This window comes from Girardinichthys multiradiatus, chromosome 20 (assembly GCF_021462225.1).
Source record: "Girardinichthys multiradiatus isolate DD_20200921_A chromosome 20, DD_fGirMul_XY1, whole genome shotgun sequence".
Lineage (NCBI taxonomy): Eukaryota > Metazoa > Chordata > Actinopteri > Cyprinodontiformes > Goodeidae > Girardinichthys > Girardinichthys multiradiatus.
Window position 1 is genome coordinate 49,131,476 of NC_061812.1, and position 20,290 is coordinate 49,151,765.

A 20,290-nucleotide genomic window follows, 5' to 3' on the forward strand; every position below is an offset into this window, starting at 1 on the left:
AGCCCAAATATAGCCTTTAATGCTATCTTAGACTTAATTGGCTTTGATCAAAACATTAACAAACCTACCCACCTTTGTCTTCATTCTCTGGACCTTGTGCTGACATATGGCATTGAGTGTAAAGACATAACAATATTTTCTCATAACCCTGTCCTGTCTGACCATTTATTAATAAACTTTGAGTTTAATTTAACCGAGTACTCCACATCTGAAAGAAAATTTCATTATAGTAGATCATTATCAGACAATGCTGTAACAACCTTTAAATAATCTGTTCCACTTTTAATTCCCTCATTATCACAGAAAAACACAGTGGAGGGCAATAATTTAGTTTCTTCTGCTTCACAAATTGATTCTCTTGTTGATAGTGTAACTTCATCATTGTGTGGTGCATTAGACAATGCAGCCCCTTTGAAAAAGAAGGTAAGTATTCATAGGAGGCTAGCTCCTTGGTTTAATTTAGATCTGCGTACTTTAAAGCACAATGTTAGAAAATTGGAGAGAAAATGGCGCTCTACACACCTAGAGGATTCCTACTTAATCTGGAAAAATAGTTGATTTTAACAGATGGTTTGACTTTTTCCAGTCAGGTTCAGAATGATCAAATTAGACTCAAATTTATCACAAGATGAAATGCACCTTAACAGAATTACTGGACTGGACTAAATGGAGAAGACTTGAGTTAACTGAAACAAATTTTAGTTACTTGAAATACATACAAAGTGTAATTTATAGCTGACTGAAACTCTACAGTGTGTTTATAAAACTGGGCAAGACAAACTAAGATTATAAGACATAACATGCTCTTCATTTTTGTGTTCATCACTTTCATTAAGCCTTCTAAACGGATGAGAAGTGAGTTTTTCCACAAGACTCAGTTACAGTTAAATGTAATTGAACTAGATTTTAAAAATTGTATCTATGGTTCAGATTTAATCCTTACATTCACAATTTAATGAACACAATACTCTGACCCGTTTTGATGCCTACACTACACATAGAAAGAGACCAATCGAGGTATGTTACAAAATTAAAATAAGCACTAGAACTAACGAAATTAGCACTTTGCATTATTAGAATAATAGCAACTAATAAAAACTAGTGACCCCACTCTTAAATATAAAGGATTTACTGCATTAGAAAATATAGATAGATCTAAATAAAGCTAGATTAGAATAGAACATTTAGAGCCGTTATAATGTTACTGAGGAATACCACAAAAATTGTTATGGAACTAGATGATTACAAGAGAGCAGCTTTATCATGGCCAAACAGAAACATTTGGAGGGAAGATCCAATGTCCTTTGACCTGATTTTGACTTTATTTAACCCTATCATGGCTCATATTATGTATGGAAAGAAATAAAAGGTATAATTGGAAGCACTGACAAATGATAACGTCAAGGGTAACCCCTTGAGAAGCACCATCTCATTTTTGACAGGGTCCTTGCAGAACAGAAGATAAACAACAGTAATACGAATCAAACAAATATTTAAAAATCACACAGAAATACCCACAACATTCTCAAGGACCCACAAACACACACTCTCACAACCACCAGCATAGCAACTGCATGGCACATACACTTGTCCATGTGCATATCTGTGTGAGGATTAAGTCCAGAATAAGTGAACCTTTATTCTTACTGAAAGCAAGAGCAAGATGTTTTACAATAAAATAAATTCAAGTTGTAGGGGATAAAGATTAGTTTCTGTGCCATGGCCATAAATAACATCAGCGTGTTCTAGGATTGGCAGCACCAGTTGTGTGAAAACTCTTACGAGCTGGAAGGAAAAAACATTGCCAGAACGATAATGTGACAATATTAAGGCAACAGGGTTTCAAACAATATCAAATTTAGGATTTTACCTCGACCAGTTAGACTCAGATTTTATCCTACTCCAAAAGATGATTTTTCGAAAACTTTTCAACAAATGCTTGCAGTGACTAAACTTGGAAAAACTTTCACTAATTTAAGACTTACAGCAGGAAAAAAATGCTGTCAACTTTATATAATTTGAAAAGAATAAATCTACCATTGCCTTCTGACGAGATTAAAATTAATGTCCTGTATTAAAACTTGGTTTTCACCAAAAGTAGTTGTTGCATTAAATGTTAGAGTTGATTTAAGTAAAAGCAATAAAATCCCTGGCGGTATATACATACCGATTTATGTCAAGTCAAATTTATTTATATAGCGCTTTTCAGCAACAAGGCACTCATGACGCTGTGCATAAGGAGGAACATTGCAGTGATGCAAAATCAAATACAGAGGTAAGAATAGAAGGATGGATAAGAAAATGAAAGGAAAGTTGGACTGAAAACTTAACTAATAATGTTTAGATGTCACAGTCATTATTTATGCATAAATAGGTTTATTGTGGTAGGCAGAAGTACTAATTAATTTTTCAACTTTCACTACTTGATGCTGCAAAAATGGTGACAAGAGGCCAAGTATCCATAGTTTTTGTGTCAGACCACCAGGTGCTACAAAGGTAGGCTATACTTTCCTTTTTCTGAACAAAATGATTCTGTTTATAACTAATCTATTTGCTTTTTATCTTCTTTTACTCCTTTATAAGCTGGTACACAGCAAGACTACAATGTCGTTTATTTTTGTCTTCTTTGTATAAAATAATAATGGAAATAACAATGTACAAATATGATTATGTGTTGTGAAATGAAGATGGTGAAAGAAAGAAAAATGCTGATTTCACTACCCATGTTTGTGATTTCTTGTTTGTGTTAATTTGTTGTACTGGGATGGCTGTATGATCAGACTTTATTTTCAGGTATTGCCGGTCACAATACTCATGATTTCTCTGGAAAGGTTGATGAAGACTCGTCCCACTATATTGCCTGATGATGTGAGCGATAACCCTAAACATTTATTTTTCTCTTGGGTGAAGAAGGCCTGAAAAAGTGGCTGGGACCAGCCTGACAAATGGGTCCATTGACACATTATTACTTAGAACATAACATCTCTGGGGTTCAGGAACAATAGAAATCCAAAGATTGTGTTTGAGGGTTGAAAACGTGTGGTTGAGAAGAGTGTGAAAGGAATGAATGAAGGCCCAAGGTATGAATGATGAATGATGTGGGTCGTATGAGTGAAAGGTTCATGGATCGAATGGTATGTTTTAGTTTCTGTGAGTTCATTATTTGTTTTGGATTTTGATTCATAGTTGTGTTCGGACAACTAATGAACGTTTTAGAGCGCACCAAGTTTTGTTTATCATTTGTTTTTTCTCTAATGTCGGTGTTCCCTATATGTGTTCAGATGCTCGCAAGTTGGAACAATTTTCTGCGTTTTAGTTTCAGAGGATGAATACTTAAATTTCTTATGAATTTTCTTGACGTGAAATTGGATCTAAATTATCTTTGGGATGGGAACAGAACCAAATAGAACCTGTCGTTCTGCCATAGGGTTCTGGTTGAATAATTTGATGGTAAAAGATTTGGCTGCCCAAACTTCTTTAAGAGGGGAGCTGGCATGTGTTGTGTGTCTTGTGTTTGTCTAAATTTCTGTTTTAATGTTTGTCTGACTAACCTTTAGACTTCAGAGAAAACAAAAAGAAATAATAATAATCATAAGATGGAAAAATGGAAATGGATATATTGGGTAAAAAAGTACTGGTTATAGTGATCACATGTTTAACAGGAATGAATAACTAAATAATGGTATGATTAAGGTTGTACAGAATATGCAAATTACTTTTATCTAGTATTGGGGGTAGGGGTTACAGGGAAGGACCCTAAAGGTCTAATTTAGGTAGATATAATCAAATTATCAACGCACTTGAAAGTAGGTTGTCCAACACACTGGACACCTTCATGGTAAATGATGTAAATACTTTGTTCTGGGGATGATTTCAAAAATTATTTTGGAAAATAACGGTTTGAACAAATCTAACTTTGGCTACTAGTTAATGGACAATAAAGTAGCAACTAACTGGGTTACAATATAAATATGATTTTTGGGTTAAAGGGGAGAAGATGACTCTGTTATATTATCTACATATAAGATTCTCATGAAAACAGGTACTGGAGCATTTCCTGTTCCCAACAAGCCCTAAAGGAAACTGTTATTTATTTTATGGGTTCTGACAACAGAGTGAAAGGATGTAGAGATGTACTTGACACTTTCACCAGGTCGGCTGAGAGAGATAATCACACAATCAAAAAACGATTGGCTGAAGTTTGCGCTGATACAAAAATGAAGTGGCTGGATGCGCTGCCCTTGGTGATGTTTTACATCAGATTATCACCCACTGAGCTCATGGGTTTAACTCCCCATGAGCTGCTGACAGGAAGAACCATACCCTGACCTTTCACCTCCTCTCTTCAGTCGGGGTGTGAACCCAGTCTGGATTCACAGGGAGAGCAACTGACATGTTCATAGATTTTAATCTGCTGTGAAGTTTTTGTCTCATAAGACACAGGAGGCTCTAACCAAAGAACCAACAGGAGAAACAAATGGAGCTCTGGATGAGGACAAAACTAAGGTCAGCAGGTCATATTGCAGGAAGGGAGAGCCGTCCTCCGAAGGAAACCTCAGAGAAATCAGAAAGCACCTGAGGAAGAATATACAAATAGGTTCGATTCGATTGGATATCTTTTGACTTAATTCATTTCCAGCTAACACATCAAAAATGTGCTTGTGAAACTAAATTAATTTATTCCAGTAACCATAACGTCAAACCGTAAGATCAACTCATCTTTTTGCTTTCAACTAACAAAATACAATTATGTGGGACCTGTTTCATGAGCTGTATGGTGGTGCAATTTGTAGCACTGTTGCCTCTTGCTCGTAGACTGCTGGATGTAGGCACCAGCTTCCCCGTGACCCACTATGGAATAAGTGGTAGAAAATGACTGACTGTTTCATAAATGTTTGAGTGGGCTGGGTTACTTCAACAGAGGGAACCTGATAAAGAAATAAACAATAAAAATTCTATTTGTTGGGTTAAAGTTTGAAGGAGTATGTCCTGGTAAATTTGAAATAAAGTCACAAAATCAAAAATCACAGAGGGGAGAGAAGCATTTCTAAAGTAAAACTGTGTGAATAATGAACAAACAAATATGTACTTCTGTGAATGTGGGAAATTGTGGAATAAATTGCATGAAGGGTTAAAGGAGTGTTCAACTATTTAATCAATTCAAATAACTTGATGAATAGAAATTATAACTTCCTATGTGCTTCTGAGTTATTTATTTATAGATGATGATGTTTGCAACTTAGATTGTAAATTAACTTGATACAAGGCCTTGAACTTTTACTTGCTGCTGAACAGAACTGATTTATGGGGAATCATTGCTTTAATAATTATTAATAATTGCTATTGACTGGACAGGAAAGATGTGCCCTGGTTACCCTCTTTATCCAGGACGCCCTTCGTCAGGGGGAACCTTTCAGAAAATGTGTTTTTGAATTGTATATGTCTGCTTGAATACAAACGGCTACCTGTTAGAACCGATTATAATCTTTTTTATGACACCAAGGCAAAACAGGAGAGACAGCTGAAGGCTGTGTAAACAGGATGTTGAAATTATGTCTTGTCAAATTAGAATAGCTTTGGATATGATCCTAGCAAAAGAAGAACGGTTGTGTGTTTTTGGAGAGGTTTGTTGTTCTTTTATTCCCAACAATTACAGCACCTGATGGATCTCTAACGAAGGCCCTAAAAGGATTACAATCACTCTCCATCAAATTAAAATCGGACTCAGGAATCAATGAACAATTCACAAAAATGTTCGAGACGTGGTTTAGAAAATTGGGAAACCCACTGGTGAGTATATTCACGTCATTGACTGTTGTGGTGATCGCAGTCTATGTATGCTGTTGTGCAACATGTATTTGAGCTCTCATCCTCAGGTGTATTGATCGTGCGATTGGTTCCACTGATACGAGAGGTTTGAGATTACCAGAATATCAAATGGATGTGGTGCCAGAGCACACACTGATGTTGTCCACTGAATATTTGAGCACAAGTGATGATGTGGATTTCATGGAACCAAACCAAAGTGGAGAAATTATGATACTTTGCTAAGAGGAGGAGGATGAAACGACTGCAATAGATAATTGAACAGGGTTTATGATTCAGGGTCTACAATATACTGATACACATTGTGCTGCTCATTTCCGCTGTGCTTCTGGATTTTTATTATTTTTGTTTTAACAGGTCATTATTATCTATTTGCAATGTTTTAATCATTTAAATTTCAGACACACATCAGCATGTGTCAGTTCTATGGGAAACAGAGGGGTTGCACACACTGAGGGCTACAGGCAGTTACCAGAGAGATGGCACTCTGTTTGGGGGGCCAGAGTTACGCGACGGACAAAAGGAACTGCCTCCCATATTCTAGTTTAGGTCCATTTGCACTAGACACATTGATTGATGTGAGGTGGGTTCTTCCCACCTCAACAGGGGATTGTTATGGATGTATGATTCTGTGGCCTTTTCTAATCATCTCTTTGCTGCCCTAACTAAATATATCTGTCCTTGTTGCTTATCTGCCGCCCCGCTCACTGCTACAGCTTACACAACATCCTTAGGTGCATGACTACAACCATGGGCTTCATGAACTCACGGGGTCTGAGAGTGCAGACCGCCTGTCAGATACCAATAGTTAAGGGATCGGGCCTCTCAAATCAAGGGTGTAAGAAAGAGGGGGCCGTGATCAGGCTTACTGGATTGACAGAGGATAACCCATAAGTGAAAAGGGGGCTGCTGCCTGACCCGATATCCTTTACAGTGATTTCTGTGACTTAATGAATAATGTTGATATTAAAAGGAATCAGAATACTTGATTTAATGGTGCTATGAATCAGAAAAAGACGGACCCAAGATTCAGCCAGACACAGTACTGAAAGTTTAAAAGGTTTATTCAGCCACAGGAAAACGTCACACAGGTAACACTCCTCACAGCTTCCAGGAATCACTGAGGCAGAAAGAGGGATTAGTGACTTGTAGTCTCTCCAGATTTTGCAGGGATCAGAAAAGCCACTAACCTACTTTTGTCTTGAGTGAAACTTGAAACCCAGAGGGGAAACCTCAGTGGGCGGCAGGCGGTGATCTCCACAGCACAGGTAAGAAGTGACTCCAGGCTGAATAATCCGAGGGCTAGGCTGGCTCAATAATCCAAGGACAGAAACAGGGTCAACGATCGGAACAAGAGGCGTCAGGCAAGGGGCAAGCAGAGGCATAAACCAGATGCAGGAAACAAGGTCGACAACCAAAATCCAAATAGTCCGACAGGGAGCAAGCAGAGGCATAAATCCAAAAGGCAAGGCAAGGTCAAGAACAATGATTGAATGATTGTTTTGGGTACCCAGTTGCAGGTGGTCCACTACCCAGGGCCTAAGGGGTTAACTGATCTAAATTAGTGAGGTGCCTTTAAATGACACCCACCTCATCAGGGGGGTTGTTAGGAATAACCTTTATAAATATGACTCATAGCAGTTTTCCCCTTTTATACTATAGTGAAATAAAATATAAGTTCTAATGTTTCCCTTTTGTTAAAATAGGATAAGAATGCTCATAGACATACAGTACACGGATAAATGGCCCAAGGATTGTCATAAATGACCTGAGGGCGGGGCATTGGGGTTGATAGTGGAGCAGCTGGTATAACTGGTTTGATTAGAAAGCCACAGCACACTTACATTAAGAATGGACACCTGCTACTACACAATCTAACAGATATAAACCACAATGGTGACACATAGTCTACTGATAATCACTGAGGGAGGGCACATCCATTGCATTTGAGTGCCAGATATAAAAAGTATATGTGACCTTCTATCGAGGCTCTTCATCATCCTCTAACAGACTGCGACGGTCCGAGACGGGAGCCTCAGCACTGATCTCTGTAATAATTCCTCTGCCTTAATTTAGATTAAAGAGCTAAAAGTTAGAAACTGTTTGAGATTCGGTCATTTTAAGAGTCTTTAGATAGAGTGTGTGATCGCCTCTGGGGACCAAGGAACGATGGGGCTCCGAGGTGTCTGACCGCCAACAGGGTGCGGTAGCTCGGACATTCCTAACAGAGCACTTCGTTCTCAGACTGCAGGTTTACTGGTGGTTCCTAGAGTCTCTAGAAGTAGAATGGGAGGCAGATCCTTTAGTTATCAGGCTCCTCTCCTGTGGAACAAGCTCCCAGTTTTAGTCTGTGAGGCAGACATCCTGTCTACTTTTAAGGCTAGGCTTAAAACTTTCCTTTTTGATAAAGCTTATAGTTAGAGTGGCTTAGGTTATCCTGAGCTATCTTCCTTATTTTTTACCTCCACCTTCCTCCCTCCCTGGATGGAGTAAGGGGGAGTCAGGTTTAGCCTAAACCGGCTCAGTTATGGTTGCAGTGCAAACACACCCTCCATTTCTCCTTCCTGTATGACCCCTTCTCTTTTCCAATGGTTATAATCAGTCTGACAGAGAGAGGTATCCCAATCGTTGTGGTTTTTAGTATAAAAATGGCCATCAGTGGGCTCTAGATGGACAAACTTTATCATTTTTTTGTTTTACTTAGTGCCCCTACATGTGGCCCGTTCTGGGGTGGCCGGGCTCTGGCACTCGGTGGTTTGATCTGGCCTCCCTGGTGGCCCTGCGCCATTCCAGACCCTTTGTGGGGTGCCTTGAGATGACGTTGTAAATAAGCGCTATATAAATAAATAAACTGAAACTGAAACCTCTCTCACCCTGTAAGTGTTTCAGACACTCATTTCTACCTTCTGCTATTAGACTGTAAAATATTATATTGATCATATTTATGGACTACTGTGTGATTTTATCAGTTCTGTTATTGCTATTACTACTGCTATTAATACTACAATTATTATTACTAATACTATTATTACTCGTTTCTCGTCGTCTTCCGCTTCATCCGGGACCAGGTCGTGGGGGCACCAGACTCAGCGGAGAAACCCAGACGTCCCTCTCCCCAGACACCTCCACCAGTTCCTCAGGGGGGAGCCCAAGGCGTTCCCAGGCCAGCCGAGAGACATAGTCCCTCCAGCGTGTCCTGGGCCGTCCCCTAGGCCTCCTCCCAGGAAACGGCCCTGCTTTATTACTACAATAAATATTGCTACTAATATTACTACTAATACCGATACTGCAATTCTTACTTCAACTATTATTGTTACAGTTGTCATTACTCTTCTTTTTCTCGTTATTATTATCATGTTGTATTGTGTATTGAGTGATTTTACCCCCTGGGGATCAATGAAGAATACTTTATTTGATTTCTGGGGAGCTTTAGAATTAGATTTTCTTTTTGTTCACATCAGTACAAGTAAATATTTCATATTATGTGTGTGATCATCTTCATCGTGAGAGCTCTTTTAATTCAATAAAACCTAAATAAATGAAAAGCAAGCAGTGAACTCAAACCTGTGCTGAGTCAGACTTCCCAAGTGAAATTTGTTCATTCTATAATTGGGTTTAACATGAAAAGAACTAATTGTTGCAGTTTTAATGGAAAGAAGCAGCAGCAGTGTTATGGGAATTCCTATCACTATCACTTCAATAAGAGCCTGCCATGATTTCCTATTGTTTACACAAACACTATTACTGTTTAAAATTCTGTTAATTGAGCATTTCATTATGAAGAGAAAGGGACTGTAACATGACCTCCTAACCAGCTAAACTGAAGGCCGGATCGCTGAAAGAGCACTTCTCAGCACTGTAATATTTAAACGGCTGCAGACTAATTGCCTTGTTTGAAAAAGAAAGGCCACACTGGGTGCATATGAAAATGGTCAGTTCTGTCATTGAGTTAATTCCAGACATAGCTTGGTCTAAACACAGACCCTTTTATGGAATTATTCTAATTAGTGAGACCATTAGCCTTAATGGGGAGTAATGGGCAGTTAGATGTTATTTGGTAAAACAACACGCCAGAGGCTGGAGGTGTTTTATTACTGCTCTATATTAAGCACATCTCTGGAAGATAAAGAATGTTTCCAGATCGCAGGCAAAATTACACAGGCGCTAATGGAGTTTCTACATGTAGCCAAGGAGAGACCACCCAGGAGGAAAATATAGCACCATAGGATGCTTGCTGTCTGCTGATGGCAGTGTTGCAGAGGCAACTTTAAGCTCAGTCTGCTTCTCAGCAAACTCTGTCTTCTCAGCTGCAGAATTCAAAACATTTACAAGCTACACTCTGCACTGCTTCTTCAGTTGCACTGATGAACATAAAAAAAGTTCAGAGTGAACTGCTGTGTTTCCACAAACAACACTAGCTTTGCAGGAATAATACGAGCTGTTAACACTGAAAATATGTTTCATCTTTTAAAGCTTAAATCTTAGTGATCATCTGTTTTACAGCATAGGTCAACAATGCTTTGTATAATTATGCCTGGGAACTCTATAACCTCTGGCACTGCTTGGGTAGGACTACAGGCTGCTCTCTCTCTTTTATGTTGATGTTCTTGAACAGTTGTAATTGCAGTGGTTTTTACTGTTCTCCCTTTGGGACAGTTTAGGCAGTCTAAAGCTACATATGAAAAGTTGTCTTCAGATCTGCAAAGACCTCAACCAGGCACCAAAGGTCACCTTATAAAACCGCTCATACTGAAGGAGGTGTTTCCTCAGAATTTCCTGTTCAAATTCCTTCACATTAACACTTCTGTAAACAGTTCCAATAACGAGTTAATTGCTTACCACAGTGAATGCCAACAAGCTATTTTGTGTTTTTAGGTATGAAATGTGGGTAGAGTGTCACCACCACCATCACTGTCTCAGAGATTTATGACATACTTTGTAACTAGTTTAAATTCAGTCTCTGTGTTTGAACTTAGCCACGGGCCATTTGCTTTACACAAGCACCATTAGTCTGTAGCTGACTTTAGGAATCCAGCCAAGTGAATAGAACCTTTTCATTAGGTGTAGTCTTACCTTGAATTAACCTGTCACAATAGAGATGAACGGTCCAATAAAAATGCAGATGTAAACGTGTTGCTCAAATATGTTACACCAGACTGAATCACCTCACACTGATCAAACTAAAGCGTTTAGACAGAGGTAGCAGCATTTAGCAATATGCCTCAAGAGTATTAAGAGTCCCTTCAAACAGCAGGGGCACACGTCAGAAATCAGCCAGAATGTGTATGTTCTTAGCGTGCTCCTCCAGGAGGGTATTAAGAATGCTATGTGCTCCCCTTGGTGAACTATAAAGCATGAGATTGTCCTAATTGTTTTGGGCATCATCAATGGCTTTGAGATCATGGTGGTTTATTGTCATGGTGGCAATGTTTCACGATACTGTGTAGAGCATGATGAAAGTTCTTCTTTTTGTACCCACATTTTCTAAATGACTGCTAATGTTGGATTTTTGACTGAGAGCTGGACAGCACGGAGCAGCTCTGACTTTAGTATGCAGTTAGGTCTTGCAGCATGGAGTCACTACTTCCTGCAACTGTTACTATATTCTAGTGAAGGTTGTAGGTAAAAACTATTTATCAGCAATTATTTGGTATATCATTAAATCAGTGGCAAATATGGTACTGTAAAATACCTACAACATATTGGTTAACATGTTCCTTTAGTGTTTGAACACATAAGAGGGAGAAATGTGTGCTGTTATACACAAATCTGTTTTCCGACTTGCAACTGGAATACTTTCGACTCGGGTGTGACATCACTGCCAGCTCTTAGCTCTGACTGCCAGACAGATCTAATGCAACATAATTTTTTAACTGTAAAATAAAACTTTATTTTTAATGAGTAGGAGATAAACCACTTAAGAGCAACACCAGAGATCCCAGCATATTTGTCTAAGTTGTCAATGACAAAGGCATGCTGTTAACAGGTCTAACAGGACAGAAGATACATTGAAAAAAATATGTAATATGCAAAGCTAAATCTGCTGACAACAACCTTCAACCAGGCGACACAGAAAATGTATTGGCCCTGGGTTCTGCTTTCTTACTGTCCTAGAGAGCCAGGGCTGTGAGAGCGTGAACCTGCATGCAGAAAAACACAATGGTAATTGTTAGATTATTGCAAATGCCAGAGAGAAGACCAGTTCCATGTCTTCAACTGTTTTTGAAGCAGACAAACAGTGCCTTATTCCAAGCAGATTTGTAATGTTCTGAGCTGATCTAGATGAAGAGTTATTAGGGCCATCTTTCCTGAACTCGCTTTAAAACTTAACATAAACTGAGATAGAGACATCACTGTGAAGCTATGTTGAAAGAATTTGATCTTTGTAATTTGAAATGCTCTGACTCAAAGTCCAGATCACTTTAATCACTGAAACCATTGGTGATTGCAGCAACAGGTAGGATTTCAGACAAGCTGCTGCTCATCTGACATGTGCTGGCTTATCACAACCAATCATTGTACCTTATAAACACTTGGCACCAAAGTTAACTGACAAATCATGTGAAGGCTTAGTCAGACATGAGGTAGTCTGACTGTCAGGCAGCTTAATTTAGCATGACTTTAGTTTCTGTAGCTTTCATGGAGTTTTGCTCTGTGCTCGCTGATTCCCTTAGATCAGTTGGAAGTCCTCAAGGCTAGACTTCTTTGACTTGATCCTTTTCAACAATTTTATCAGACTATAACGTTTTCAAAATTATAGGAATAAATGTGTGCATAATAAATGTAAGAATAGAGATAGCAACATTATAATATTATCTGAACATATTGCATTGGTGCTTCAGTTGTGCAAACAAGTACAGCTGTGATCATTTTCCAGTTCAACACTTTGGCTTTAATAATGTAAATATAGCAAAATTAAGTTAGTTGGCTTTATGTAGTTCAAAAGCTCAAAATATTATTGTTTTATTTCTTGTCTTCTGTCTGTCAGCTCTACCTGTGGCAGGTAAGCTGCAACATAAGAGCCAATGTGATCAGAAGGTAACTGGTGCTCTTGCTAATTTTATACTAGATTTAAAAAAAGTAAGAAGTCAAAACTGGAGACATTTTTGTAAGAAAGCAAATAGTTCAAGTATTTATTTCAATAAGCAGTTATGTACATTCAGGAGACAGTAGCTTGGCCAGCTGTAGGATTGGCTGTGTCCTTTGCGGCAGATAAGATACATAATTAGATACACTGCTAACAAAGCAATTTGTTATAGATAAGCAGCAAAAACTATTTGATATGATTGAATTTTCCTTTCAAGTCAATAATTTGATTTAATGAAACAATTAGGATGAAGCAAAGAAAGGATCCTGTGAATGAATGATATTTTTTGTTGTTTTTTTGGTTTTCAGACAACTAAATAATAATATCCACATTTTGCGCTAGTATGTACAGTCTGTAATAAGTCTGGGTTGTCTTTGTTTGATGAGTCTTGCTTGCAATAAACAGCAAGGTGTTATAGTTGGAAACAAAGTGGAGGACCTTTGCAGGTCAGAATGAAACTTTAATATGCAGAGTAGATCAGTGTGTAGGATCTACTGATGGTAATAACATGAAAACTATCCTGATTAACCTCTCTCACCCTGTAAGTGTTTCAGACACTCATTTCTACCTTCTGCTATTAGACTGTAAAAGATCATATTGATCATATTTATGGACTACTGTGTGATTTTATAAGTTCTGTTATTGCTATTACTACTGCTATTAATACTATAATTATTATTACTATTATTACTATTACTTGTTGTCTTCCGCTTCATCCAGAACCAGGTTGTGGGGGCACCAGACTCAGCGGAGAAACCCAGACGTCCCTCTCCCCAGCAACCTCCTCCAGCTCCTCTGGGGGGAGCCCAAGGCGTTCCCAGGCCAGCCGAGAGACACAGCGTGTCCTGGGCCGTCCCCTAGGCCTCCTCCCAGGAAACGGCCCTGCTTTATTACTACAATAAATATTGCTACTAATATTACTACTAATACCGATACTGCAATTCTTACTTCAACTATTATTGTTACAGTTGTCATTACTCTTCTTTTTCTCGTTATTATTATCATGTTGTATTGTGTATTGAGTGATTTTACCCCCCTGGGGATCAATGAAGAATACTTTATTTGATTTCTGGGGAGCTTTAGAATTAGATTTTCTTTTTGTTCACATCAGTACAAGTAAATATTTCATATTATGTGTGTGATCATCTTCATCGTGAGAGCTCTTTTAATTCAATAAAACCTAAATAAATGAAAAGCAAGCAGTGAACTCAAACCTGTGCTGAGACAGACTTCCCAAGTGAAATTTGTTCATTCTGTAATTGGGTTTAACATGAAAAGAACTAATTGTTGCAGTTTTAATGGAAAGAAGCAGCAGCAGTGTTATGGGAATTCCTATCACTATCACTAACAAAGCAATATGTTATAGATACACAGCAAAAACTATTTGATATGATTGAATTTTCCTTTCAAGTCAATAATTTGATTTAATGAAACAATTACGATGAAGCAAAGAAAGGATCCTGTACTACTGAATGAAAATATTAATTCAGCAGAAGGCATTTGCTTGTATCATGGCTCTTGTGTCACAGTTGTTTTAACAGTGACAATAAAGTTTCTGAAGACAATAACGTTTCTAATGTAGGTCATTTCATCCCTTTACCATTTCCTGCTTCTGCTGTTTTGGTCATTTTGGTCATTTTGTTCCATGAATATAAATGGGACTGATGGAGTAAAAAGATATTTATGAATTTTTTCAAAACAATTTAGAGCACATTCAGACTGCTGGTCTGGTCCAGTGAATGGCCCAGGAATCTGTAAAAGTAAGAAAATTCATACCTTCGGTTGGCCCGGTTTACTTTCACACAGATTTTTTAGACTGAACAAAACAAAGTCATCCAGTGTCAGCTGTTATTTTAACAGCCTTGAGCTGAAGTGAGCTTTCTTCATTGCTTTAGGGGCAGTATTGTGCTAATCAAAAAGCAAAAAAGCACAAAGAAGAAAGTCAGTCTCATTGGGGTTTCTGCTGTTATTTTGGTGTTCAAATGTAGTCACCTCTTCACTACTCCATGTAGCCTGAAAAGACATTTTCAAACTCTTTTGTCTTCAAAATTGTGTTTGTTTTTCCTCTACTTCCAGCATGCATTCACCCTGCATACAAATTGCTCCAATGTCTGGATAAACCATGTTGAGACCGGCAGTTGTAACTGTGGTCGCCTATGCCATCTCGCTGAAGGCTTGGGAGATGGATCCTGTGCCAGAAGATGTAGAGGACTTCTGTAATTTTGCCAACATCATCCTAATCAGCTGTGTGCTCCTCCCACATCGCTGCTTGGCAGACCCTGCTGCAGCATCAACTGTGGCTCCATCTCTCCCCTTCCACCTCAAGGACCTTGAGGTGGAAGGGGAGAGATGGAATCAGCCCGAATGGACTGTTTGGTCCCCATTTTCAGTCTGTGCTGGAGCAGCTGCAGACCTCTCATGATAAACTGAAGTGAGTCAGGAAGCGTGGGGCTCAATTCCGGCCTGGCATCTAGTCCTCCCAATTCCCCAGCCGTCGGCAGGACAGTCAGGATAAACGGCACCAACACAAGTGATCCACTACCAATATCTCTGAGCCCCTCCACCCACCACATCTTCCATCCAACCACAGCCACCAGAGCGTCGCAGAGGTCGGAAGCTGACATGCTCCTAGTCCAAACCTCCACAGGAGACACAGTGAAGGTTCAAAATATTACTTTTTATGGGTATGTGTGTAAAACTGTTAACTGTTTTGTAATAATATATTAACCTTTCTCTAAGAGCATTGTCACATGTTTGTCAGGAGGACGAGTGGTCTTGGAGGTGGGACCCAAGAACGGTTGAAAAAAAAAGAGCAGGCTCCGAAAAAATTCAGTTGAAACTGCTTTAATCTTTTTGATGCAGCAAAGTAACCAAGCCACACCACCAACAACAACCCGGACAGTGACAGACACACTACTTAAATAGCGGTTAAACTAAATTGGGAGAAACCATTTCAAGGGACACACAACTGCAAAAAGGATAAACAAACAAAAATATTTACATTAAATGAACAGCTAATAAAATAAATTACAGATCAAGACAAAACAGAAAATATTTTAATTTAATCCCAATAAGTACTTCAAACTTGACATAGAAAACATGTGAAACCAAACTCCCTTCCCATTTCCTAATGGTGCGTCCCACAACCAATAAATGTGCTCAAGCCCCCAGGGAATGTTTTGCCTGTGCACACCTGCTGGGAAAGGGAAATGGCAGGGGTAAGTACTCAAATTGAACTTTCATATGTTTTACTTTAATGCAATTAAAATTTAACAATCATTTATTATCTTGAAAAGATCATTTAATTTACCTTTACAGAAAAACCAAGATGAGGCCTGCTAAAGAAGCCACACCCCAAACAAATCGTTTGCACCCAAAATAACCAAAATAAACTGAATTCCCAAACAAGATATTGTTTAACTGTGTTGTCTTTCACCAACAAATATAAATATACATGTGACAATGGCTCATTGTTACATCTCCTCCCCCCTTCACCCAAGAGTACAGTACCTCAATTTTCATGTGCACAGGAAAGACAGTCCGCCACCAGGTTTGCCTGTCCCGAACGATAGTAAATCGTGAAGTCATATGGCTGGAGTGACAGGTACCACCCTGTAAGACAAGTGTTTGAGTCTTTCATCCGTTTGAGCCATTGCAGAGCCCGATGGTCAGTTTCCAAGTGGAAGTGAGGTCCCAACTTTATGGCTAAGCACTCTTTTTCCACAGTTGAGTACCGAGACTCTCGATCCAGAAGTTTCCGGCTCAGGAACAGTACTGGTTTTCTTTGTCCATTCACATCCTGCAACAGCACAGCTCCCAGGCCAACTGCTGAAGCATCAGTTTGAAGAATGAAGGAATGATTGAAATCAGGGGTGTGAAGAACAGACTTGCATGTTATGGACATCTTCAGGTCTGTAAAGGCTCTGTCACAATCAGCTGTCCATTTCACCTTTACTGGTGCTGAAGCCTTTGTGAGATTAGTTAGCACTGCTGCTCTATCAGCAAAATGTGGAATAAATTTACTGTACCAACCTACCAATCCTAGGAAGGCTCGAACCCTCTTTTTGGTTGTTGGAACAGGATAGGAGTGGATGGCATCCACCTTTCCAACCTGAGGCCTTACCACACCTTGACCAACAATATGGCCCACTTAATTTCTTGCCAATGAGCATTTGCTTGGATTGAATGTCAGGCCAGCATTTTTTATTAACTGAAGAATCTGTTGAAGGTGAATAACATGGTCCTCCCAAGACTGGCTAAAGATTACCACATCATCCAAATATGCAGCAGCAAATTGTGGCACATATCTAAGTATTTGGTCCATCAGTCTCTGAAATGTCACTGGTGCCCCCTGCAGACCAAATGGCATCACCTTGAACTGGTAGAGGCCAAATGGCGTTGTAAAAGCTGTCAGTTCTTTTGTTTCTTGTGCCAAGGCAAGTTGCCAATATCCTTTGCTCAAGTCAAGAGTGCTGATGAACTTTGAATTGCCAACCTTCTCTAACAACTCATCTATTCGTGGCATTGGATATGACTGACACTTTGACATCGAGTTGAGATATCTAAAGTCAATACAGAATCTTAGTGAACCATCTTTTTTTGGAACCAAAACAATGGGGATACACCACTCACTTGTGGATGGCTCAATTATGTTCAGCTGCAACATCAGCTTAATCTCCTGTTTGAGTTTAGGCAGCAGACGTTCAGGGATCCGATAAGACCTTCGTCGAGGCGTAACACCATCTTTCAGGTGAACTTTATGCTTAACCAAAGTGGTGAAACCCGGTGTGTCGGTGAAGAGGTCTGGGTCAAGCAATGAGTGGATCTCTCCCTGCTGACCTGGCTGAAGATGTGACAGATCCACTGTCACGGATTTCAGGACTTGTCCTGGGAACTCCTGTTCCCTATCTTCCTCTTCTGCTTCACAAATGAAGAGATGTGGCTGGGGTGAATCCGGTTTCAATAGCTGGACCTGATTTGATGAAGGACGCTGAAACGCTTTCAAAAGGTTCACATGAAAACATTGATGTTTCTTCTGCTTGTCTGGTGTGTGGAGTTCATAGGTGACCTTACTCAAACATCTAGTGATCTTGAAAGGGCCTTGCCATTTGGCCAACAGCTTGCTGTCACTGGTAGGTAGAAGCAGCAGCACCTTCTGTCCAACCTGAAAAATTCTCTCTCTGGCCTTTTTGTCATACCAGAGCTTCTGATTAGCTTGCGCAGTCCTCATATGCTCCTGGGCCAATGTCGTCATCTGCTCCAGTCTGTCTCTCATCTTAAGGACATAGGCAACCACATTGTCCTGTTGAGATGTTGGTGTCTCCCAGTGATCTCTCAGAAGATCCAGTGGTCCCCGGACTTGGCGACCATAAAGAAGTTTGAAAGGAGAGAATCCCGTAAACACCTATGGCAGCTCTCGGTATGCGAACAGAAGATATGGCAACCACTGGTCCCCGTCAGAGCTTGTTTGGGAGACAAACGTCCGCAGCATGTTTTGCAGAGTCTGATTGAATCTCTCCACCAGTCCGTCGGTCTGGGGATGATATGGGCTGGATCTAATACCCTTCACACTTAGCAACCCATAAACCTGCTGGAGCAGTTTTGATAAAACATTTGTACCACAGTCAGTCAGGACTTCTCTGGGTATGCCTACCCTTGAAAACAGCTGGATCAGACAGTTAGCCACATGTCTGGCAGTGATGGATCTAAGGGGAAATGCCTCAGGGTAACGGGTAGCATAATCACAGATAACCAAGATATATCTGTGGCCAGATGACCATTTCTCAAGAGGCCCTACTATTACCATTCCGATTCTGTCAAATGGAGTTGCAATGAGGGGCAGTGGCTGAAGGTGGGCTCGTGGCATCCCACTTGGTGATGTCAACTGGCAAATCTCACATGTAGCACAAAACTCTTTCAGCTGTGTGTACATACCAGGCCAAATAAACTTGTTTCCTATTCTACTAAGTGATTTCTGAAATGCTAGATGACCTGCCCAAGGGACAGAATGACCAAGCTCCATGACCTTCTGTGTTAAACACTGCGGTAATGCTAAAGCCTCAACCATGCTTTGTCGTTGGTAGAGAAGGCCCTTTTTTATTATGTATGTAGTATCTGCTAGACAGTCCGCTTTGCCTAGTTTGTCACCCTCCACCTCTGAATCTTTATCAAACCAAAATTTTAGCTTTGGATCAGCACTTTGAGATGTAGCCATGTCGGAGGGGATATTAAAATCTGTGGGCTGGCACAGTTCTGTAATAAATTCACACTGCTTCTTTGATGAAGCTAAAACCTTGTCCCTCCTCTTTTGTGCTCTGGTCTTACGCAGCCTTACAAGACCCACTTCTAGCTCAGCATGGTAAAAAGGCAACTCTTCAAGAATATCCTTAGCTTTCTGAGCTCTGGTGATAGCCACATTACAGGAAGGATAAGATTCTTCCATTAACTGCCTCTCCACCCCTTGAACCGGTGATCTAAAACTGCTCTGCCCATCCAACCGTGACTCAGCTTGTGCTTGTTGGATGAGATCAAAAAGAGTTGGAATGTCACTGCCCAAAATAACAGCATAAGGGAGCTTAGCCACCAAAGCTACCGACATGAGATAAGTTTGACCATCAACTGTTAGGTAAACCTCAGCTGTGGGGTATGCCTTCTTATCACCATGAACACAGCAAATGTTAGCTGAAGCTTCAGTCCAAAGGTCTCTTGGCACAATACTGGAACGAACCACAGACTTCAAACAACCCGAATCTAACAGGGCCTCCTCACGCTGACCATTGATTAAGACAGGGACTGTTAAAACCTCTTTTTGATGTGCAAGAAGGTGAGAGGATCTAGGAACTGTACACAGGAGAGAAGGTGTAGTCTGTCTAGTTAAAGGACATGTATACTGGGTGTGACCTAGTCCATTACAGAGATAACAGCGCATGTCTGGTCTGGATTTGGAAAAGGATTGCCTATTGTTATGTGATTTTGAAGTACTAGGCTTAGAAAAAGGTTGTCTGAAATTGCCATGGGACCTACTTTGAATTTGTCCACCCCCATCACCCCCATAGGACTTACGGTGGCCAGTGAAGCTGCTGTCACGGTAGAAGGCAGATCTCCGGCTTCCACTCCTGGCTGACAGGAACACCTCCGCATGATGAGCAGCATCCTCGGCAGACTTGGGGTCTCTTTCACGGATCCAAACCTCCATCTCTGGGTTCATCATTCTCAGGAACTGTTCCAGAACCAGATGTTCTGAGATGTCCTTCACCGTCGAAGTGTCAGGTTTCACCCATTTGTTGAAGAGGTCTTTTAGCCTCACATACAGTTCACGTGGGGTTTCCCCAGGATTAATATCCAATGCACGAAACCGTTTCCTGTATGTATCACTTG